A 26,021-nucleotide genomic window follows, 5' to 3' on the forward strand; every position below is an offset into this window, starting at 1 on the left:
TCATGCAAACAATGGTACTGGGTATGTTAGGTGCTGCCACACCTTATGTATGTTTGGGTGTATATGTAAAGTTCTGTCAAGTTGCAACTCACCACAGACTTATGGTGACGCCAGAAAGGGACTTTCAAGGCAAGTGTGAAGCAGAAGTGGTTTGCCATTGCCTTTCCCTGCAGAATCTTCCTTGATGGTATCTCTTCCAAGTACCCACCCTGCTTAGCTTCCAAAATCTGATAATTTCAGGCTATGCCATATTGCCTTCTCTCCTGCTGCCAAACTTTAGCCACTTCAAATCTAAAAATCTCGGAGCTCCCATGTAATCTGCATGTGCACACATTTAGGAATGGCAGGAAGCCTTGTGTGACTGACAAAATACAACTATCTACTGGGGAACATAACAAGCAAGACATGGTGGCCACAGGATGATATCTAGGAAAGGGATTAGGAAAATACATTTTCTTAATGTATGTGCAAAGGAACAGCTGAATGTGCAGAGAACAAAATCTTGCCAATTTCAAATCCATGACTGTAGTCTCTAACTCATTTCATGGTAGTAGAAACCTCAGCTTTCCAGCCAAATTCTTACATATGGATGGTAAATAAAAAGCAGTCAAAATGGAGATGTTACTAGGCTGTAGAGTTAGATTTTAATCTGTATTCTTTTTTAAAAAGTGGTACAGAAGTGTAAGAAGAAATGATGTCCAAATATACTAATTCCCAAATATTTATTAAGTGGATCATAGGAGAGACTATTATTCAAGTGAAGGTACATTTATCCCCTTGTAGCATATTGCTGGCAAAACTTATAGCAATTGTGTAGGAACCTCAAGATGTTTCCTTCAGTCTAGCACAGGTATTTAGCCATCACTGGAGAACCTTCCTTCATCTACATTTGATTTGTTTCACTACAGTTATATGTGACACAATTTTACATATTGAAAAAAATATGCCTGCTTGCATTGATGCCAGAACACTCACAAAATGGGATGTCCATCTAATGAATTACAGAGCCTTTGGTCTTGACATTGAAGAATTATATTGGTGATTTCCTTCCTTTTGCTTGGACAATACAAATCTCTTGTCAAACCATTTTTCCAAAGTAAATCAAGGGCATAATCCTCCAGGAAATACTCCTTGGCAACCTCTATTCTCACTTTAGAGGACTTTGACTTCTAGTGGATTGTGCCCCAGATGTTTAGCAATATAGACCAAAGCATTTAAGGAATAGGTCACCCAAGATGTCAATAACGACAACCAGTCTATGGTATAGTAAACAATGTTAGAGTCACCCCTAATTACTGGGTTTTAACTACCAGTCATCAGCTACCTCTCTTCACTGGGCTATTATTTATAGAAATGATTGCTATGCTGCACTTAAAACTGAGATATACACTTTATTTAATTGGAATTTAAACCTGACTTCTTCTGTAGTGTTCTAAATACCTGTCCTTACTCATCCAGCTATCATTCACAAAGATTATATATTTGAATGTGATGTGTGCATAATTAAGATCTATTAAAGCCACCTACAGCATGCTGAAAGAATTACAGTTTAAAGAGGAATCAAATTGAAGCAATTAGCTACAGATGGAATATTGCACTAACTTTTTGAGGGGGGGAAATGGATGTAAGAAATAGATGGGCCAAGCACAAACTGTATTTGCATTTTTAAAAATAACTACTTGGGATGTTGTAAGTGTAAACCACTTTCCTCTTCCCCCCACCAATCTTTGAAGTCCAGGCAAAGATGGTTTACAGGAACTATTGCATTTTTCCATCTTAGAGGATATTTCATAATGCTATTAGAAGAGAGTATGAAAGAGAACTTAATGTACCAAAGTGAATGATTTCCCAAATTGTCAGAACACTCCCTACATTTCTCCTCCACATTTTTCATTTGTACTTTTTTGTTTTCTGCTAACTCCTTATTGAAAATGGATATTTTAACCATTCTTTACTCAGAGCTATCGTGTTATCTGTTGGCTTTAGATCAGCAGTTTGTACACATGAAATAACACAGCAAGCTAGCTCACGTTCTTTATTCTTCCCTGAAGGCTTAACTCACTCCCAATTTATTACAGATAATAAAATTTGCAAGTGAGATGTGAGGGAATTTAACACCTACTCTCTGCAAACTCACCTCTCTGTCATCCCAGGTTTAGAAACCACAGAAACAGCTATTACTTAGAGCTGTAATGGGGAACAGGAATGTTGTCTAAGCTATTTATCAGAATGTTCAATCCATGATGCTAACATTATTTATTACTGGATTTTGAAATTCTATCATTGCTATTTTCCCCTGTGACATATGCTACAAGAAATCCTGATTTTTCTGGGTTCTGATCAATGTGCAAAATCTGGGCATTGCCCTTTTCAGAGAACATGGCAACCTGCCCATCTGATCCCACTCAAAGCTTCACACCCCAAAACAAGCTTTGAGCTATCAAAGATCATACATTTCAATGTTCAGGGGACTCTGTCTATATATAATAGTCATCATGGGCCCCACTACCACTTGGGATGGACCAACCCCTTCCACAGCTTTAGGTAGGCAGCCAGGCAGAAGAACCACCAAGTAGAGTTGCCAGAGCCCCAGCTGGTGTTTCCAGAGTTACCATAGAGTTTTGGTCAATTACTAATGTCACTTTGAGGTTTTCCTAGAAATGCACATATTGGGAGGGTGTATGTACTGTTGCCAGCTTCCTAGTACACATGGGCAGTAATCTCAAAGTAACACCACACCTCTTAGTAAGGTATCAGATAAGAAAATTGTGTGGTTAACAGTGTCCAAAGAGCCACATCCAGAGAGGAGAGGAGCAATTACAGTGTCATTGCCAAAATCATTGCCATAGGCATACAATTCTAGGGAGAAATGATGGATAGAATGTATTTCAAACAGTGCATTTGTTCACAACTGACACAAAAATGTAGGAAGGTTGAGACTACAAATCATCCTTTCATTATGGCCACAAAATCAGTTATGTACACATTACAATTTTCTGTTTTTCCTGTACTCTGTGTGTGTTAACTGTGTGTTAAGTACCCTCAAGTCACTTCCAACTTATGGTGACCATATGAATTAATGTCCATTAAATGTTCTATAGTTAACAGCCTTGCTCAGTACAAAACAGCAAGAGTCCAGTAGCACTTTAAAGATTAACAAAATTCATGGCAGGGTACGAGCTTTTCATTGGCCCTTAAAGAGTTACTGGGCTCGTGCTATTTTCTACTACTACAGATAGACTTAACACAGCCTTGCTCAAGTCTTGCACACTGAGGTGTTAGCCAAATTGCCCTCAAGAGAGGTAGGGGGGAATTATTTAGGTGGGCAAAGATGGCAAACTATACGGGGTCAATACCTGTGCATACAGGAGTCAGCCGTCCAAAACAGCTCTTTTAAATAATGAGGAGATTTTATACTAAAAAAAAAGGTTTTTATTAGAAAAAAATCACTCAAGCATACAAGAAACACTATTATCAGCAATCATACAGTCCTAGGAAAATAGGTAGGAAAATTGATAGGGACATATGAGGATAACACAGACAGGGCAATGCTATACCTATCAACGATGAATTAAGGATGATCCTCCAGCAAAGACAGGAAGGGAAGGGGAGGCAAGAGACAACCAGTGTCACTCACAATACTGGGTCCAAAACTGATCTGGAATTGGGGGTGGCTCCGACAGCAAGGTAGGGGTACCATCAGAGACACAACTGAATGGCCAAAAATCTGGCTTTCTTATAGCCAATTTCATATCCCAAGGCAGGGTCATGTGATGGGGAACATCTACCCAGAGATGGCTCCCAGGAGATGGGACAAAATAATTTGATGGGCGATGATGGTTTGCTGAGTGCAAACCATCTTTTACACAAAAGAACTAGAGTGATCAATTTAGTGCCAGATCTTTCCCTATTGTAATGTTCCTTGGAGGGGAACATTGATGAAACAAAAGAAAGGGGATTTGGCTGTTGACAGATGAACATCTTCAACATTGTGCAAGAAGCTTGTCTTGATGCGTGACAGGAAGATTCTTTTGTTTGGTGAAGAGATGTTGCAGCAATTCATTGTTAGCAATGATGCCTTCACATCTGCATTTCCAAGGTGCTGGCTGGTCTCTGAATGTAGTATGTGGTGAAGAAACCTCCTCTGAATGGTGGTTTGCAAGAGAAAGTATTGTCTTCTTGAGACATCTCAGGAACATGGCTTCTGTCAAGACTGTTTCTGGCACTGTCTTCTTGGTGACAGGCAGGGCTTTTTATTTTAACAGGAACGCACAGGAATGCAGTTCTGGCTGGCTTGGTGTCAGGGTGTGTGGCCTAATATGCAAATGAGTTCCTGCTGGGCTTTTTCTGCAAAAAAAGCCCTGGTGACATGGATTCAGTTGCTGTTCTTCAGGGCTAAGCAGCTTGTCAGTGAACCACAGTCTGATGTCCTCTTAGTGTGGCAGGCATAGGCAAGTCACATATTAACAGGCATAGTCAGGAAGCTTGCTGAGGCCTGGCTTAAAGCACTGCTGTACAGTCCATAGGAAGCAAATGTCCATGTTGAACCTGGCATAGGAGCCAGATAATTATAGTTAATATCAGCTCAGAGACATTTGGACAGGGGGGTTCAGTGCCAACAGAGGGCCATGGCTTCCTTCATTGAATCAGTCCAACTCATGTTGGGTCTTCCTCTTTTTCAGCTGCTTTCAACTTTTCCTAACATTATTGTCTTTTTCAGTGAGTCTTTTCTTCTCTTAATGTGACCAAAGTATGATAGCCTCAGTTTAGTCATTTTAGCTTCTAGGAAGAGTCCAAGATTGATTTGAAATAGAACCCACCTATTTGTTTTTTTGGCAGTCCACAGTATTCATAAAACTCTCCTCTAGCACCATATTTTAAAGGAATCAACTTTCTTCTTGTCAGCTTTCTTCATTGTCCAGCTTTCCCATTCATCAACATAAAACAACTTTTTAAAGGCTTACAGAGATTTGGTGTGAAAAAGATTCTCCAACCATATGCATCTGATGAAGTGAGGTCTGACTCATGAATGCTTATGTTGAAATAAATTGAGACAGTCTTTAAGCTGTCACCGGATTTTGCTGAAATAGACTAACAAGGCTACCTCTTGGGAATTATGGAGACCAACAACATGGGAGAGGCTCAAAAGCATTTTAGATGGTATGCGTGAAATGTGTCCTGGTCTGCAGTTCTTATCCACACCCTTCTTAATCAGTCTATTGAATGAAGTCATTACCTTCAATGGCAATGTACTTGAATAATTAATATAGCAGTTTCATCACCTTAATAAATAAATAACAGTACCACAGAATTGCCTGCATGTAAGAATAGCTATTTCCTGGAGATAGATGCCTTAGAATCATAGAGTTGGAAGGGACCTCTAGGGTAATCTAGTCCAACCCCCTGCATAATGCAGGAAACTCACAAACAGCTCCCCCTAAATTCACAGGATCTTCATTGCTGTCAGATGACCATCTAGCCTCTGTTTAAAAACCTCTAAGGAAGGAGAGACCACCACCTCCTGAGAAAGCCTTTTCCACTGAGGAATCGCTTTAACAGTCAGGAAGTTCTTCCTAATGTTGAGCTGGAAACTCTTTTGATTTAATTTCAACCCATTGGTTCTGGTCCTACCATCTGGGGCCACAGAAAACAATTCCACACCATCCTCTGTATGACAGCCCTTCAAGTACTTGAAGATGGTGATCATATCACCTCTCAGCCACCTCCTCTCCAGGCTAAACATCCCCAGCTCCTTCAACCTTTCTTCATAGGACTTGGTCTCCAGACCCCTCACCATCTTCGTTGCCCTCCTCTAGACCCGTTCCAACTTGTCTATATCCTTCTTAAATTGTGGTGCCCAAAACTGAACACAGTACTCCAGATGAGGTCTTACCATGTGATCTAGTTTTAAATTGATAAGTGAATTATGGTTTTATATGTTTTATGGAATTGATTGTTTTTATGATGTTGTAAGCCGCCCTGAGTCCGCTTGCGGAGAGGGCGGGATATAAATGTAAAGTAATAAATAAATAAAATAAATAAAAAATCTAGACACTATACTTCTGTTGGTACAGCCCCAAATTGCATTTTCCTTTTTAGCCACCGCATCACACTGTTGACTCATGTTCAGCGTATGATCCACTAAGACCCCTAGATCCTTTTCGCACATACTACTGCTAAGACAAGTCTCCCCCATTCTATAACCATGCATTGGATTTTTCCTACCTAAATGCAGAACTTTACATTTATCCCTGTTAAAATTCATTTTATTGGTTTTGGCCCAGTTTTCCAGCCTGTCAAGGTTATCCTGTATCCTGTTTCTGTCTTCTTCTGTGTTTGCAACCCCTCCCAATTTAGTATCATCTCCAAATTTAATAAGCATTCCCTCTATTCCTTCATCCAAATCATTGATAAAGATGTTGAACAAAACAGGTCCCAGGACAGATCCCCGAGGCACTCCACTTGTCACTCCTCTCCAAAAGGATGAGGAACCATTCACAAGCGCTCTTTGGGTGCGATCTGACAACCAGTTACAGATCCACCTAACGGTAACAGGATCCAAACCACATTTTACCAACTTGTCAGCAAGGATAGTATGTGGAACCTTATCAAAAGCCTTACTGAAATCGAGATAAACAATGTCTACAGCATTCCCCCGATCCAGCAAGGTAGTCACTTTCTCAAAAAAAGAGATCAGATTAGTCTGACATGACTTGTTCTTGAGAAAACCATGCTGGCTCATAGTAATCACATTAATTCTTTCTAAATGTTCCAGGACTGACTGTTTTATGATTTGTTCTAAAACTTTTCCAGGTATAGATGTCAAGCTGATGGGTCGGTAGTTACCCAGATCCTCTTTTTTCCCCTTCTTGCAGATGGGGACAACAGTCACCTGCCTCCTATCTTCCAGCACCTCTCCTGTTCTTTAAGAATTTTGAAAAATAATAGCTAGAGGTTCAGAAATTACATCTGCATGCTCTTTTAGAACCCTTGGATGCAATTCATCTGGCCCTGAGGACTTAGTTTCATTTAAAGAAACTAGGTGTTTATGTACTACCCCTATACTGATCCTAGATTGGAACTTCATACCCTCCTTATATGTTCTGTTTTTGCCATGTTGAGCACCGTTTCCCTCAGAAGAGAAGACTGAGGAAAAGTAGGAATTGAGCAGTTCCACCCTCTCTTCATTACCTGTTACAATTTCACTCTCTTGCCCTCGCAATGGGCCTACCATGTCTTTGCTCTTTTTCTTACTATCATAAGAAAAGAACCCTTTTTTGTTGTTTTTAGCATCTTTGGCCAGCCTAAGCTCATACTGAGCTTTAGCTTTCCTAACTTTTTCTCTACAAGCACTGGTGATTTGTTTATATTCATCCTTGGTTATAAGGCCCTCCTTCCAATTCCTAAAGGAGTCTCCCCCCACCCCTTTTGTAAACCCCTTTACCAATGTTCTGGGATGAAATTTGTTCTTGGTTGCATTTTTTTTTGTGCTGGATACTGTAAGTGGCTCTACAACATTTCCATTTAAAGACATGGTTTCCTGCACAGTAACAAACAGTGTCCCAAAAGCAGGACTTCTTTTTGAGCAGGAACTCACAGGAACGCAGTTCCGGCTGACTTGGTGTCAGGGGTGTGTGGCCTAATATGCAAATGAGTTCCTGATGGCCCTTTTCTACAAAAAGCCCTATGTGAGACAATGGTGGTCAGGGGGTGTGGCCTAATATGCAGATAAATTCCTGCTTGGCTTTTTCCACAAAGCGCTGCCCAAAAGTATAGCCATTCACTGCTTGCTTTATTTCTGTAAACAAACAGCATCTGAGGTATAGAACAGCTTCAGAGACAACTATTGGAACTTCTTTGGGAACTGGAATAAAAATATCACTTGGGCTTTCACATATTACAGTGAATGTGTACAAAACCTGCATGTGCACAACTTGCATGTACACAAGTAGCTGTCTTGGTGATGAGATCTAAGCTCTGGAAATCTCTCCCAAGGGAGATTCATCTGTCACCTTCTGTTGCCATCTTTCAACAGCAGATGGAGACTTTTTCAGGCAAACTGATCTCTAGGGACCACTTGTAATTCTGAGAGATCTCCAGGTCCCACCTGGAGGATGGCAACCGTAATTAGCCAGTGAAGCATCATTAAATACTCTGGAGGGATACTTGCCATAGAAAGATGACCTGATAACATTTCACAGAACTAGTGTAAGTTATTAAATATGCAAAAAGGGATGGGGAAATCTAAACAAAAAAAATTCTACCTCATGTTTACATGTGTTGTCATTTGAAACAGGCTCTGGGTATTGTGGAACACTAACTTCTGTCACTACAAACAGATTGTACTATCCCAACATACATGGAATTTGATTTGGTAATGAACACACACAGGATACAATGTATCTACAATGCATATGGTATCTGACCAAGGAAGATTTGACTGTTGAAAGCTTATACCCTAAAAAATCTTGTTGGTCTCTAAGTGCTCTTGGTCTTGAATCTATCAGTTCTGAAACTGAGTACATATACATTTTTTTCAAAGAGTTGTCAAATTCTTTTAATATCAAGCTTGAAGAAGAGTTCCATGAAACAGCTCGCTGATTGTCACCTTTAAAGTTAGATGGACCTAATAAAAGTATTATGATAAGACAGTGATTTTATTAAAAAGCAAAATATTGTGGTGAACATGTTCTGGCACTTTCAAGGCTTGTGAGAAATAAATCCTTCCTTGATAATTATGCTTCTCTCACACAGACTTTTGGTGATAGGCCTATCCTTGCTGACAGACACCCCACTAACTTCTAAAATAGCCACACCTTAACAGCAGACCACCTAACAAAGAACAAACCAAGATAATATATCTGTCCTCACTACCATTCCAGCAATACTTGTACAGAATCTAGTGAGATCCACTATATCACAACAGGCACATCAATCTATTTATTCTCAGCATTGTGTATGCAAATGTCTATTAACAACACCTTTGTGCTGGCTACAGAAAACGAATTGGGCAGTCACTATCCCAAAGAATCAATGCATATAAATCTAATATACAGAGTTCACAAACCAGTGGCAGAACATTTCAATCTTACAGGAATGTCAATAGTCATTTCTTTATCTTATATATAGTGGAACTTTGATTCTGACATAGAAACTGTTACTGGCAATGCTTTTGAGTCTCTTATTTTTAATGGGGAAATTAGCTAAGAGACTTGGTAGAGTGAATTAGGAGCAAAGGATCTTTGCTTTCAATGATACGGAGTTCAGGTTTTCAGCCAAGAATAGTCCAAGCAGTGATATTTTATAATGTTTTAAGTATGTAATAAAAGGATTCACACACACAGGTATACAAACAAGCACTCAAGAAACTAGGAAAAATAGAAGTTATCGACAGAGGAATTTAAGGGTCATTGAAGCGGGTAATATTCACCTGATTCAGAAGAGGAGACATCCTGTTGGTGGAAATACAGAGAGAGGGCTGAGCACGGCCAGCGTACACCGGGTCCCCTGGGAAAACCCCCCTGGCGGCTTCCCTGGTTTCGGGGGAACTGCGGAGGTCAGTGGCCCGGTTGGGATGTAGCCTATCTAACCTCGTGATCAATTTCCTCCCCATTAGTAGTTTGGCAGGGCTTGACCTGGTGACAGGGTTGGGGGTGATTCGGTTGTCAAATAGGAAGGCTGCCAGGAGACGGTCCCAGTCGCCCTGTACAATGCGCCCCAGGGCCTCTTTGGTGGTGCGCACCATGCGCTCCGCCTGGCCGTTGGTGGCCAGATGGAAGGGGGCGGACCTAATGTGTTGAATGAGATATTTATTCAAGAAATCCTGGAATTTCCGGGAGGTGAAAGCGGTCCCATTGTCCGTGACCAGGGTATCGGGGATTCCGTGTGTGCAAAAGACCCTTCGCAAGGCTCGGATCGCTGCTGCTGTGGAGGTGGAAGCTACGGGGATCACCTCTAATCGGTTGGTGTATGCATCGACCAAGATGAAGAATATCTGGCCCTGGTATGGCCCTGCAAAATCTAAGTGAAGCCGGGTCCACGGCCTCCTGTTGGACTCCCAGCGGTGGACGGGGGCGTTAGGCAGATCTGGCCGGGACTCTTGGCAGGGTTGGCACCTTCTCACTCACCCCTCTATCTCGTCGTCCATACCCGACCACCATACGTAACTGTGTGCTAGGGCCTTCATCCGCACTATCCCCGGGTGTGTTTCGTGTAAAGCCTCTATCACTTGCTTCCGCAGTGGGTGGTGGTGGGGAACCACCACCCTGCTACCCTAGAGTATGCACCCCTTGTGTGTGGACAGCTTGTCTCTGCGCGATGCGAACGCCCTGAATTCTGAGTCCAGTTTGCCCTCGGGCCATCCCCTTCCCACCCAGTCCAAAACACGTGCGAATATATGGTCCCTCCCCGTGGCCCAAGCCACCTCAGCGGCATGGAGGGGCCGCTCGGGCAGAGTCTCCATAAGCCTCACATGGTGGGCAGGGGCGGGATCTGGGTCCGTCGAGGGTAATGGCAGGTGGCTGAGGGCGTCAGCATGTCCCATGGCCTTGCCCGGGCGGTGAACCAGGGCGTATGTATACAAGTTTAGGAACTGGTTCCACCTCAGGACTCGCTTTGATAAAATTTGCGGGGTCTGGCGGTCTGGGGCAACGAGGCCCAGGAGCGGCTTGTGATCCGTGGCAATCGTGAAGTGCCTACCATACAGGTAGTCATTGAATTTATGCACACCCGCCACAATAGCCAAGGCCTCCTTGTCGATCTGAGCGTAGTTGCGCTCTGCAGGGGTTAGGGTTCTCGAATAATATGCCACAGGAACCTCCCTCCCGTCTGGAAGTTGGTGCCCCAGGACTGCGCCCACCCCGTACGGGGAAGCATCGCAAGCCAAAATCAATGGTAGGGCTTCATCAAAATGGTGGAGCACTGCATTGGAAACAAGGAGATCTTTGCCTGAAAATTGGCGGCCTGCTGCTTCCCCCAGACCCACGGGGCGTGTTTATCGAGCAGCCTGTGAAGGGGTTCCGCGATGGCTTGCTTTTTACCAAGAACGAATGGTAAAAATGGTAAAAATTTAATAATCCCAAGAAACTTTGTAGCTCCGCCTTGCACGTGGGGGGTGGGGCGTGGACTATCGCCCTGGTCTCGTCCTCTGTCGGGTGGATTCCCTCGGCGTCTACCGCAAACCCCAAGAACTCCACCCTCGGCACCCCTAGTGAACACTTTTCCTTTTTTTACTTTCAGTCCCGCCGTCTGGAAGCGGCGGAGCACCTCTCTCAGGTGGCTGCTGAACTCCTCCGCGTCAAAGAATGGTTGCACTCCAGGGATCCCTTTGAGAAGAGAGTCCATTATACTCTGAAAGATCCCCGGAGTGACACTAACCCCAAATTGCAACCGCCGCACCCAAAAAGCTCCCCTGTGGGTCACAATAGTTTGAGCCTCTGCTGTCTTTTCGTCTACCGGGAGTTTCTGGTACGCCTGGGCCAGGTCTAGTTTTCCAAAAACCTTGGAACCCGCTAGGGCTGCCAGGACGTGGCTGACCACTGGGACGGGGTATGGCTTGTCCTGTAGCGCTTTATTGATAGTGCACTTGTAGTCAGCACATATTCGCACATCCCTGTTCGGCTTTACTGGGGTGACTATGGGTGTTTCCCAGGCAGCATAGGATACTGGTTCCAGCACTCCCTGGGTCGTGAGTCGGTCCAGCTCCGCTTCTATTTTAAGTTTTAGAGCGAAAGGAACTCGCCTGGCCTTCAGTCTTATCGGTCTAACGAGGTGATCGAGAGGTAAGGTGATGGGCGGCCCCTTGTAACTCCCCAGGGTCCCAGCAAAAACTTCGGGGAATTCCTGGCACACGTTCTCGAAGTTATTTGTTTGCATCTGCTGCACCCCCACTAATTGAATACCTAGCGGTCTAAACCAGGCCAGCCCCGGTAATGTGGTGAGCTGGCGCTTAACCACTAGAATGTCCAGTGGCCCCCTGAAGTTCTTTCTCTCTACCTGTACCGTGGCCCAGCCCAATATGTGCACGGGGTTTTTTCTGAAAGTCCCGCAGTATAAAATCAGCCGGTCTCAATTGGAGCCAACGACGGAGGCACAGTTTTCTTAGAGCCTCCTCCGAAATTATGGAGATGGAGAAGCCCGAGTCCACCTCCATTTTGCATGGAGCACCCTCGATTAGGACCGACAGTCTAACCTTGTCGGGGGCGGTGAGGGGCAAGTTCATTACCTGCAGGCTGGTTGATGCTGTCGCATGAGCCTCGGTCGAGTCATGGTGAGCGGTCTGGCATCTGCGAGTTGCCTTGGCCCGGCAAGCCCGCGCTATGTGGCCCACCTTCGTGCAGTTCCTGCAGTCCATGTTGCGATAGGGGCAGTCCCGTCTCTCGTGGGGGTCGCCGCAACTGGTGCACTTGCTTTTGGATGGTTTCTCTGTGGCTCGTTGCCGCGTGGGGGCTCTCAAGCCCATTCCTTGTGGGCGGCGGAGCTGGAAGGCCTCTTCGTCCTCCGGGTCACCAGGCGCCATCTCTTCCTGGTGGAATGCTTCTCCTCATGGCTTGTTGTACGATTTGGTGGCTCTCTCGAATGCGGTTGCTTTGTTGAAAGCTTGTTGAAGGGTGAGCTCCTCCTTTGCGAAGAGCTTTTGCTTCAGCCTTTCGTCTTGGAGGCCCCAGACAAATCGGTCTTTCAGGGCTTCCTTCCGCTTGTCGAAACCGCAGTTCCCTGCTATCTGGCGGAGAGCAGCCAGGTAATTGGCAGCCGTTTCTCCGGGCCCTTGATCTCTCTTGTGGAAGAGGAATCGGCGGGCGATGGTGGAAGGCTGGGGCAAGAAATGCCCGTTGAGGAGTCTGACGATCTCCCCGTACGTTCTCTCGGTGAGCTTCGCAGGGGCCGTGAGACCTCTGGTGATCTTGAAGGTGGCCTCCCCGCAGACGCTCAGGAGTACATCCCTCATGCGGCTGTTGTTGGTAATCATGTTTGCACGTAGGTAGCATTCGACCCGCTCTGTGTAGGTCTCCCACCTCTCCGGGTTGGCGGGGTCGAACTCAGCAAGGTGGCCCATCGTTACACTCGGGTTCGCCATGGCGGCGGGCGCTTCTGTCTCTTGCGGCTCCGTGCCTTCCTCGTCTCCAGCCAGGTCAGTGACTTCCCACGTGGGTAGATCCCACCTTCGTCACCAGTGTAATGTACTCAGTGACGAGACGTGTTGAAGGCAATATACTTTATTAGCTGGTACATCACAAGAGGCTGAAACGTGGTCTGGGTCCAAATTATATACATGCCCCGGAACAACCCTCCAACTGGCCAGGTCCAATCCTGGCCAGTTAAACTTCCCGCCACAGATCTTGATAGGCGGAGCGTATTAGCGAGCTACATCCGGGGACCAGTGGGTTTCCCCTGGTCGCCTCTGTAGCGTTCGCTGTGTTATACCCAAAGACTTGGATGCAATACATAATAGAGAGCTTATGTCTTTGGAAGCAATAAGTCAGCAGTTTCTCCTCTGGTGACCCTTAGACTGGGTCTTGACTCTGACCTTGGACTGTTGGACCTTGCTTTCTGTATAGTACTATGAACTGGATCCTGCTCTTGGTAACTGATCTTTTGACTGACTCTGGCTTGGACTGACTCTAGATTCTGACAATATCTTGATGCTACAGGCCTCTGAATCAAGATGTAAGAGCTAGAGTGCTTGGTGCTAAATGACAGTTTGGATGTAGTCGGTATTTCAGAAACATTGTGGGAAAGCGAAAATCAATAAGGTATGGTCATCCTTGGGTATAAACTCTGTAGACAGGACAGGGAGGGAGGTGCTGGAGGAGGTGTTGCTTTGTCAAAGAGGTTATGGAGTGAGAAACCATTCAGGGAATGAACTCTCTGACAGAATCATTATTCTGGAGATACTAGGCCCAAAGTGTTACTTAAAAGTGGAAGTGTATTATTGCCCATCTTATCAAATCATTGAGACTGATTTTCAGATGAAGGAAATAAAAGAGGTAACTAAAGTAGACTGTGATACTGGGTAATTTCAACTACTCTTATATTTACTGGGTAAACATGTGCTTAAGTCAAGCAGCAGGCACCCTGATGGGAGGTGACCCAGGTAGCACAACCCTTGCCACCCTACATTTGAGGCCTGAGGGACCTGGACTGCACCTCTAGCTGGAAACCAGGAAGAAGTTCCAGCCTCTGGCCTCAGCTCCTCCCTACAGTACCCTGCTTGGCTGTGCCAAGCCACATTTCTAAGGCAACCCAGTTAATTTCCGCAAGGCTCTTACGTTATCTGGGAGTTGGTTCCACCAGTCATGGTATAATGCAGACAATATTCAATGTACAAGTGTTTCTGAGCTATTCATTCAGCATTTCCACTTGATCAGTTCTGCAGGGCCTGCAAAACTGTCCTCTTTAAATGAGCATACACCGGCTGCTGAATTATTGTGAATTAAGGACCCGCCAGCACAGTCCTGTTTCAAGGACCTATATTATCACAGAATTATTTAAACTGGCAGAAACCAGCGTCAGAATGCCACCATTGCTGCCAGATTAACTTAAAGTAATTTAAATTATGAATTTCTTAAATATTAACTGGTTTTTAATAATGTTTAAATGTTTTTATTGTTAAACTTAAAGTTTTTATTTATTATTGTACATGTATAAAAGGTTGTTAGCCGCCCTGAGCCGCCTAGGCGGGGAGGGCGGGATACAAATAAAATTTATTATTATTATTATTAGTGCTCCAAGAAAACTTAATAAAACACTATGTTCTCTAGAGAGGCAGTGAAATGCAGTCAGATATGCTTATGATTCTATTCTGCACAGCCTTTTAGGATTACTTGGGCCAGACAGAGGATTTATCCAAGTAATAAGGAGGTATTAGCCCTGGAAAGCTAGTCCCACAGGTTCTGGTTTAAAAGCAACATGAAGCCATGAAGACCAAAGGCAACAGGTAAGAATGAGAGGGTTCTTCCTACCATTGCTTTTCTATGTATGTGGAAGGCAATTGTGCTGTTGTCCCTCCTCTAATTTCTTTAAAATGTTTAATGGTGCCCATAGCACATGAAATCAGGGAATGTTCACCAACCAGTGAGAATGCCAAGTCAGGAGCTGAAAGTGACTAGTCTCAAGGCAAATTGTGGAAAGATCCTCATCACTTATATCTCAGCATCTAAATTTGAAGTCTCATGACAAAATCTGAAGCTCCCCTGCTGTGAATGCCTCTGGGTGTTTGAAACTGACAAACATTTTCCCATATATACCTTTAGGGGTTGTTTTGTAGAAAAATAGGTGGTGGAGCTCATTAGCATAAATCTTTAGTATATGCTGCCCCCCCCACCAAAAGCAACCCAATGCAAGAACGGAGAGCCCTAGGTGAGCGAGGCCTGCTTGGGCTGGCTAGAGATCCAGCCAGTCCAAGCAGGCCTTGCTTGCCTGGGGCACTCCTGGGCTGTCCCCCCCAGTCAAAAGGCCAGGAAGCCACCCGCCACCCAAAATCACATAAGAAGTGGAGAGAGGGTGGTGCAGGCTTCTCCAGGGGTTAATGACTGCCGGGGGCATGGCAAAGCCCCTGGTGGCTGGCTGCTTGCCTGCTCTTCTAATCCAGGGATTGTTATGCAGCTGCACCTACTATTCAATGGACAAGGTAGATGGGGAGGATGAGAGGCAACCATCAGAAAGGTTCAGGAGCTGTGCTCCTGTGAGCTCCTGCTGAATCTGAGGCCTCTTGAGGCTAGTCCATTTCTGGTCCTTTCTGACACTTCTTGCTGAAGGCTAAGTAGTAGTTTAAGGGTCACATCATATCATAGATGTAGGCATATTGTATCACTCATGACTGTGCCTGTGATACTCACTCAGAGTCCAAACATTTTAATGGCTGGGTAAATAATCATATTTTCCTAGCTTTGGGTAGGATCTTACAAACTGTGAGCAAAAGGTGCTCATGGCAATGAATCTGCAGATAGGACTTGTCCTTCCCCCAGCAGCCTGCTCATAACCCCTGAAAGCCAGGATCTATGGGAGCCCCATGGACAGCAGGGCAATGAGGCAGAAGAATCCAGTAGTCAACCCTTTTGCACCAGTGAAAAAGTTTGCTCTGCCAGGCTTGCTTTATTCATGGGAGAAGGGAAAATGGAGATGAATTCATCAGCAGCCAACCTCGTCTCATGACATTTTGTCCAGGAGGCTCCCCTACCTGCCAGCATTGGATTGTCAGGGATCTTAGAGAAGGGCTACTGGGGGAAGAGGAATGACTGGAAAGATCCATTTCAACAAGTGGTCTGTGCTTATGATTCATAGGCCAACCCCCTGTACAGTGGTTTGAATGATGAGAAAATCTGAAAGTCCTTCAAGCAAAAGCACTTTCTTAAAAGGTTGTGCCTAAATCCCTCAACAAATGAACATATTTGTTGTGCTGTAATAAATAGATTGTCTCTCTGAGTGTGGCACCACGGAATTCATGGCGGATGTCTATGGGCTTTGCTCTCTCACCCTCACTGCTCTTTTAGCCTCTAACCTCTCAGAAATCGCTCTCACCAACTCAGCAAAGATGGTCCTTTTAGATCTTTCACTGGAGATCCTCCAGTGTAGAAGAGAGTTGAAGCCAACTAACCAGTAAGCTAATAGAACATAATATCAGATTTAGATGGATCTCTCCTTGTGAATTACTGGTCCTCAGCTAAGGAAAGAGATTCCAAGCCACCAATCTGGACTCAAGTTACAACCTTCCTCAGCACTTTGCACTGTGTTTAATTTAATCCCCTGCATAATTGGAAATTCAAGCTCCAAATTCTCTCTTCAAGCAGAAACCTCTTTCTAAAAAAAAATAATAATGTAATTTTCTTTCTCCAGATATTGAAATGACCTGATTAAGGTGCAAATATCTCTTCTTTCTTTTAATGACAGGTTAATTATTAGGTTGTATAAAACATTAGTTTTTTTTGGGGGGGGGAGTTGTAACCTTTGTTCCCATATAGTTAGTTTAGAGTAGGGGTCGTTTTGCAGAAAAAAGGATGGTGGAGTTCATCCAGGGATTGTTATGCAGTTGCACTTACTATTCTATGGACAAGGTGGGAAGGAGGAGGTGTCAGAAAGAGGAGGTGTCAGAAAGGTTCAGGAGCTGTGCTCCTGTGAACTCTCACTGAATCCGAGGCCTGGTTTAGAGTGAGAGGTGTTTTACCTCTTGGTAGCTATAGTCCTGAAAGCAGGACCAGCTTTAGGTGTTGGTTCTTCTAGTGAAAACCTGTTAGAACTGTTAGGAGAGTTAATGATAAGGAAATTTTGTTTTGTGATACTACTTCTTTTGTTTTGTACAGTTCAAGAGTTGATTTATACAACACTGATATTTAGGAAGTAATATTGGAAAAACAGGGTCCTGCAGTTTTGGGGGCAATTTACTTTCTTTAAATGTAACCAGAATATAGCCCATAACTTTCTCATTGTGCTGCCAAAAATATGCCGATGGAGAAATAGAAATTCTTTTTTTCATTAATACAGCAAATATGGAATTTTATTCTCTGCATTTTGTATTACATTTTACAGAAATCTAGAGATGGAATTAGTTACAATTTTGAATGCTTTAAATTTATTGTTAAATTTATTGGATTATTATGGGTGACAAAATTAAGATTTTTATCTCTAAATTGTAGGGGATTAAATTAAAAAAGACTAGCTACTTCGTTGGTTTAACAACAATCTGACATCATACTTCTACAGTTAACTCACTTTTTAAAAATCAGATTCTTTAATTTTAAAATCTAGATGGTTCTCAACACAATTCCAAGCCACGGGAGCCTCAAAATCAAGAGATGTGGCCATCTCACTTTGGAGACTGCACCATCCAGAAGTTAGAGACTATACATATTTTTCCTTTAGGTATGTTTTTGTCAAAATTGATTTTATTTTAATTTCTACTTCTCTTATTAATCAAGTAACACATTCTGATATAGGCTTAAGAACACTATCAGATCATGCCTGGACTGAATGTACATTAACAAATAGGGTAAAAGAATATATCACACACACTTGGTCTTTGAACAAAAACATTTTATTTTATCAGGAAGCATGTGCAGACATTGAAGCAGAACTGCAGGAATACTTTAAAATAAACTCCTTGTGTGGAATATCCCAAGATGTAGTATGGGATACTGTGAAGCCAGTAATAAGAGGAATATTCATAATTGCTGTTCCCTGAGGAACTGCTCTAACGGTCAGGAAGTTCTTCCTAATGTTTAGCCGAAAACCCTTTTGATTAAATTTCAACCTGTGGATTCTGGTCCAACCTTCTAGGGCAACAGAAAACAACTCTGCACCATTAGACCTGATTCAGGTCCAAAAAAATTATTATTCCTTAAATAAAAACACCGGTTCAGGCACCCCAAATAAATTAAATTACTATCTTGAAAACTTCAAAAAGAAAAGGCAAATAGAAATATCAATTTTCTTGACAAAAATGGAACATCCTGTCATCATCTAGAGCTATCCTCCATTCTTTTCTCCAGTATTACAAGTACAGTACATTAAAAAAATTATTGCATAAAACCATTGGCTATTGCAATTTCAATTACAGCAACATACAGGTTAAAAGCAGTCAAGGACTCTAAGATGAATACATTGAATTATTCAAAATCTTATTTACATATAGCAAACCTTGATTCCATAGTCAGGCACTAGTAGTCCAGCTAACAACATCATTTTACTGTCTGCTGGAAATTACCTTTGCCTTGATTTTACTAGCAGCCGGAGCAAAAGTGCTACCTTATAAGAAACCGTATGGTCAATATCTGATAATAAAAATATTAGCTTATCCATATCAGAAGCCATATACAATTGGTTTGTTATTTCAGTCAGACACCTGTGTCTAGGTTCTAAATACAGTGGGCAAACCATAGCATAATGGAAGAGGTCCTCCACTGAAGTTTTGCAAATACAGATACGCTGTTCCTGAGGTGTTTTAGAGTATCACCCCAAAAGGTACTCTGTTGGCATGGTCTGAAACTGCAGACCATGCTGTACATGCTGTTTTAAGTTTATACACAGTAATATTTGCCAGATATGCGGCTCTTAGATGGTCCTTCTTTATATTTTTACACCATGGGGCACACGTTTGAACAATTAACGAATAGTCTATTATGCTGTCCCCGTTAAACACCCATTAACGCAAATCTTTATTATTTCCTGAAGCTCGCATTAGATCGCCTGGAATTGTATAGCGAGAAGTGATGTAGTTAACAAAATCAGAGCAGATTTTATCCTTACTTAATACTAGGTAACTAAGTTTGCCAAGTGATTCCGTTTGTGCCAATTGATATTTCTTCTGAGATTTCAATACAGCTAGATGTATGCATGCCCTGATTTGTCACATTCGCAGGGTGCAGGCAGGCAGGAGTCAAAAGCCAGTCCAAGGTCAAAGTCCAGGAAATCGAGCAGGAGCCAAGTCACCAATGCAGAATCACAAACCGGAATCAGAAGTCAATGTTCAAAAGCCAAAAGGTCAGGATGCCAAAAAAATCAAGCAGGTCAGGATCAGGAAGGAGCATGGATGCAAGCCAGAGAATAGACTTGTTGCTTCCACAAGATTACCAGGTCCTGGGTAGGAGCTATATGGAAGTCTCAATCAGCCTGCTCCCTGGGTGTCAGTGACTCTGCTAGAATTCAGGGCTGGGAGATCTGAAGCATCGTCATGCCTAATCTTTGCTCTGAGAGTTCTTTCTGGAGCCTGCTTCAAACTCTTGAGATGGGAGGAGGAGAGCTTGGAGGAGATTGATTGTCAATAGCTGACTCTGGTGCCTGGAGAGTGATTGATGGGCCAGCTGCTGTTTGTTCAGCTGAGGAACTGGCTGGCAACTCTTCCAGGTCTGTTAACCCTTCCAGCTCCTCCTCGTCAGGGCTCATGACATGATTAATGGAAGGCCGAGTTCTGTCCTTAATAGGGCAGATGACACTCCTTTTGGAAGAGCCAAAATTTAGAAAGGAGTTCTGTATGACCTCCAGACTCGATATTGTTTGATCTTTCCACCCCCAAAGTTCAGCACCATGTTGAAATCACTTTGCTAACAAACAGTTTGAGGGCTGGATCTATAAGAGAACCTCCTGGATCTATAAGAAAACCTATAAGAAGCTCATAACTCCAACAAGTTTGTTTGCTGAAGCTTTCAAGGAGGCTAAGTTGGCATTCCAGTTCAGGGTTTCACTGAATATTAAACCTAGGTATTTATAATTTTTGCACTGTTCTATAGGAATGCCTTGTATGCTCCACGAATATCCTTTGGGCTTTTTCCGAAATAGCACTACTTTGGTTTTGGTGTAGAGCAATAGTCTCCCAAATTGTCCAAGAGTTTCTTCAATTCATTCCTGGTTAAAGAAACTAAGACCATGTCATCTGCATATAATATTTTTTGATGGCCTATTGTTGGCGGGACAAATTCAGGGCCAGTTAGTCTCTCCACTATATCATTTATATATAAATTGAAGAGTGCAGGCGCTGATATGCAGCCCTGTTTAACACCTTTACATGTTGGCATTTCTCTAGTTGTTGAGCCCGTAGTGCCCACTCTGATATTAGCATGTGTGTCTGTATGCAACTCACAGATGAGAAGCGACAATCTCTTATCAAGGTTTAATTTCTTTAGCTTATCCCAAAGTCTGTTCCTGTCTATGGAATCAAAAGCATCCTGGTCCAACCTTCTGGAGCAACAGAAAACAACTCTGCACCATTGGGCATGACTCAGATCCAAAAAAATTATTATTCCTTAAATAAAAACACTGGTTCAGGCACCCCAAATAATTGAAATTACCATCTTGAAAACTTTAAAAAGAAAAGGCAAATAGAAATATCAGTTTTCTTGACAAAAATGGAACAATCCTGTCATCATCTAGCGATATCCTCCATTCTTTTCTCCAATATAACAAGTACTATGTCACTGAGATAACCGAACTGAAGAGAAAATAAAAAAATTCTTATGTACAAATCAATTAGTTTAAAAAATATCCCATGGGAAATTTATGGATAACGCAATAAAATTCAAGAGGTCTGAGAAACAAACAATTTACTTAAACTATGGGAGAATTTGACTTGGTTATAGAGAATCAATGTCATTAGATCCTTTATTTTCAAAATATTGGATGAAATTGTATGCTTGGTTGGATATTCAAGACTCTTAAGATTCTCTGATGTGAACTGATTTCTTTTTGCTTTTTTCCCCTGTATTTTATATTATAAAATTTACCTTTACTGGAATTGTCAAAATTATTAGATAATAACAAAAGACTTATACTATAAAATTTTAAAATGGATTATATACAGCTTAGACAAAATAATATGGGACAATTTATGTAAAGAAAATATTGTAGAATCATTATTGTGGTTTTTGAAAGTATTTTATGTAAAATAAGGTCAGAATGTATTGTGCTTTCTTTTTATCTTATCCTTAATCCCCCGCATTTTTTCTGAAACTAATAAAACTTTTGAAAACTAAAAAAAAACCCTTTGTTTTCTCTAAATTATTATATTAGTTTAGGGCAGAGATGTTGAAATCATTTGTTACGAGGGCTGGATCTGACATAAATGTTTCTTTGTTGGACCGCAGCAAGCATGCCATAAAACGTAACACAAGGTACTGGCGATATAAACTTTATAAAGGTGATTTCAGATGCCGAATGGCAATAGCAGGTAAATGACAATAGCAGGCTTGATTGGATTAGGTGTGATATGCAGAGGGGTAGTAGGTGAGGAGGTGGTAATGAGACAGGAAACTTAGGTTTCAATTCCATCCAGGAGGATTCAGTTCAGGAGGATTCAAAGAATAAATGGACATAAGTCTGACATTAGAAACCACAAGATTCAGTTGCTGATCCAAGAGTAGCAGTGATCTTACAAAGGAATTTCCAAGGGAGATTAGAATGAGAGACTGATTTTAACTGATAATGAAGCTCAAGACAGTGCATCCTCCTAGACTGAATTGAGAACTAGTTTTCCTGTCTCATTACCAATGTGTGTTGTTGTCATTTGGCATCTGAAATCACTCCACTCTCCAAGATATCAGGACCAATTAAATTGTTCTAATTCCTAACCAGGGTATTTTTTGAGAAATCCAATATTTTTTTTTAAAAAAAAACAACTTTTCTGAATAAGTCAAAATAATTCCCTCACTGCACATTTTGCTTGCCAAAATAATCCATCCACCCTCCCTCCCTAGAAGTATGCTTGCACACAAAAGCTTATACCTGGAATAACTCTGTTTTAATGTTTTAACTGTCTAACTATTTAATTGTTTTATATTTGAAATTGTTTAATTTTAAGTTTGATTAACTGTTGGAAGCCGCCCTGAGCCATTCGTGGGAAGGGCGGGATATAAATCCCAAATAAATAAAAATAAATAAATAAAATGTTGTTGGTCTTGAAGCTGCCATAGGACTGTCTTTCCTCCCTCTTCCCTTCCTCCCCAACAGAGGAGGAACAGCCCCAGAGGAGGATCCAGAAGCTCTGTGTGTGAGAGAGGAAGGGCTTGTCTTTGTACCTCTCGGCATTAAGCAGGTAGTGGCCAGGAAGCTCTCTGTATGCCTGTGTGTGCGAGAGAGAGAAATGGAGAGGCAAGAGGTAGGAAGCAAAGAGCCACTGAGGGAGCTGGGGGGGAAAGCAAGCTATAGTGTGGCTGCAGCAGCAGCCTTGGAAAAGGAAGGAGGAGGAGAAGTTGCCTGGGAAACGATTTGAGCCCTGTGTGTGCTGATGTGACCCATTGGCCGCATGTTTGACACCTCTGGTTTAGGGGAATCCCCTGTCAATTCTGAAACCTTTGCTAAAAAAAATGGCAAAGTAACTGGAATAAATTTATCTGGAGATATCAAAAACCAAGGATTAGTTTTTCTACCCTATGGAGATCCCCCCCCCATTACAGGAGGTCTTGCACTATCTGATATAACTTTGTATTATGAGGACACAATATTATCTACTGTGATGAAAATATTAAATTCAATGCAACATACAGAATGGACAAGCATAGGAGACACTTAAATTTTAAAAAATATTATGAGGTTATTTGGGCTAATAAAACTGAATGCCCTAATCAGATAAATGAAAATGTTTCTATACATGCTTTATTAAAGGTATGGAACTCCAACAGGATACATTTAGCTCCAGATATATCCCCAGCTTCCACTTTTATAGGCCAAACCTGATTTCCACTGGCTCAACAAGGAAAAACATTTCAAATTTGGAGATCTACTTACTTACTTAAACTGTCAGATGTAGTCCAAAAGGGACAAATTTTAGAAAAATCTAAACTAGATTTAGATTTAGTTTGGTTTTAAACTTTTAAACATTTTAAACATTTGAATTACCATTTCCTTGAAGCTCTATTATTCATCTGCTGCTCTTGGATGATACCCACACTGTTTTATCTGGAATGGATTGGATAACTCTTACACTGGGAAGATATTTTAGTAAATGTAATTTTGTGATTGCTGTATATATGCAATATTTCTTCCATTTGAAACTTGAATTTGTATTTTAAGTCATGACATGACTCTTTCTTGCAATGTTGTATTACTATTCTAAGTTTACCAATGTTTAGTACCAGTTAATAGTTGAAAAATAAAATATATATTTAAAAATAAATAAATTGTCTGGAAAAACGCCATGAAGGGTTTATCTTCCACACTAAATTAAGGCCACAATCCAACATGTTAGATGCATGAGTGCCTACCTTTGTGTTCTACCAATCAATATTGGCTGCAATCACACATGCTAAATAATGCAGTTTCAATCCACTTCCATTGCACTTTCCAACTGGATTTTACTGTGTGAACTGGCAAAATCCAGTTTGAAAGTGCACTAAAAGTGGATTGAAACTGCGTTATTTAGCATGTGTGATCACAGTCATTATCCACATCTACTCTAATTAGGCCATGAAAAGGTGTACTAGAAAATATGTCTATAAAACAAGACAAAGGGTACAAAGCAGTAGCAGCTGCGAACATTTTTCTCTCACCTCCGTGTGTCCTTTAAAAATATCCTATCAAGAACTATTTTCTCTCTGGTGTTTGGATGACATGATACAGATCTTAGAAATCAAGCCTGACACATTCAAGTAGTAACTGGGATGAGGACACTATCATAAAATCACACCAGACTTCATTTTGTTAAAACTCATTACTTAAAGCTCAACATTTTCTTCAGGCCAGAATGTCTGACTACACAATAAAGTCTGCTGTACCCTCCAGGGTTATTTCTACACTTAACTGATTAAGGTAGGCTTTTAAAATAAGCAGTACAGTGTTTCTATGTACCCGTAACTAAGGAACAGTCGTCTACAAAAGGATGTAAATACAGAGATGATTGTATAGAGTAATAGCTTATCTATCAGTGGAGTCCTACGAATCTGAGCAGACTTTGGAGGATGGGGGAAGACAGGAAGGACTGGCGTGACTTTGTCCATGGGGTTGCAGAGTCGAATTAGAAACTGCAACTGAACAACAACAAAAAGCCCACTGAATTACTCTGCATGGGCTTGATTGTAAATAATTCATATCCTTATCCTACACTTGTCAACTAAATTTATTGCATAACTTATATAACATATAATCTTTCTATATGTATATGTAAGCTGCATCCAGGTAAGTAACATCTAGTTCAGGTCATTTCTGTTTATTTGCTTAAAGCCTCAAAAGACAGTAATTACAAGTATGTTGCTGTAAGTATGCTCCTACTATGTAATTTCTGTGTCATTTAACATGTCACCTTTAAATACTTGTTTTGTTTCAGATTTGTTTCAGGTTTGTTTCAGATTTCTGCTTGTTTTCAGATTTCAGCAATCAAAACTCCACTGCGCTGTTTATTGGATGTCCCAGCCTGTTGAATTGCATTTGGCTTACACTGCGTAATCTGCCTTGAGTCTCAGTGAAAAAGGCAAATTATAAATAATTTTTTAAAAATAATTTTAAAAGTTCAGCAGGAGTGACCTGATGTATGCACTTAAAAATGGCTATTTTCAGGCATTATATTCACAGATCAAAATTAAAATAGGGACATGGAACATACATGAATACACAAGGCTGCTTTATACTGAATAAGACCATTGACCCATCAAAGTCAGTATTGTTTACTTATATCAACAGTGGCTCTCTAAGGTCTCAGGCAAAAATCTTTCATATTATCTACTGCCTACAATACAATAGTCTAGCCTCAAGCTCACCATGGTATGAATCCATGAAGCCAGATTGGTCAAGTTACAGTAGTAGAAAGCCATCATCCAGGTGAAATGAAGACAGAAGAAAGAATTTATCTGCAGTTGAGTTACTTGCTTCTCCAGTGTAAACCCTAGACTCTTAACCAAGGTTAAGGTTCAGCCTAATCTCATCAAATATGGAAAGTGGAATATATTCCCAAAACCTCAGCCTTCCCATCCAGCATCATCCCCATCTTGTCAGGATTCAATTTCAATTTATTCACCTTTAGCAATTTAATCGCAGCAGCCAGGCACTGGTGCACAACCATTACCACAGCACTTGGTGGTATGTATAAAGAAATATAGAGCTGGGCAGGGCTTTTTTTGAGCAAGAATGTACAGGAACACAGTTCCGGCTGGCTTGGTACCACAGGGTGTGGCCTAATATGCAAATGAATTCCTGTTGGGCTTTTTCTACAAAAAAGCCCTATGCAAAACAATGGTGACATCAGGGGGTGTGGCCTAATATGCAAATGAGTTCCTGCTGGGCTTTTTCTACCAAAAAAGTCTTGGAGCTGAGTATCATCATATTGATGACAGCCAGTTCCATAACGACAAATGTTCTTTCCCAAGGGCTTTACATAGAAATTAAATAGCACAGATAATAAAACTGAGCCTTATGGAAACCCTCAAGACAAGTTCCCCTCTGGCATTAAAAACTTGAACAACATCAGGTGCCTGAATTCAGCCTCATTCAGTTGAATTTGTGCCCCTCCAGAGTTTGTTCTCCTTCCACAATATTGGATCCAGCCAGTTTTTTCATTCAGTTTCATCCCATTTTCTGCATGCTAAAGCCCCCATCCCATAAAGCTTTTG

The sequence above is a fragment of the Heteronotia binoei genome, chromosome 3, assembly GCF_032191835.1.
Source record: "Heteronotia binoei isolate CCM8104 ecotype False Entrance Well chromosome 3, APGP_CSIRO_Hbin_v1, whole genome shotgun sequence".
Taxonomy (NCBI): Eukaryota; Metazoa; Chordata; class Lepidosauria; order Squamata; family Gekkonidae; genus Heteronotia; species Heteronotia binoei.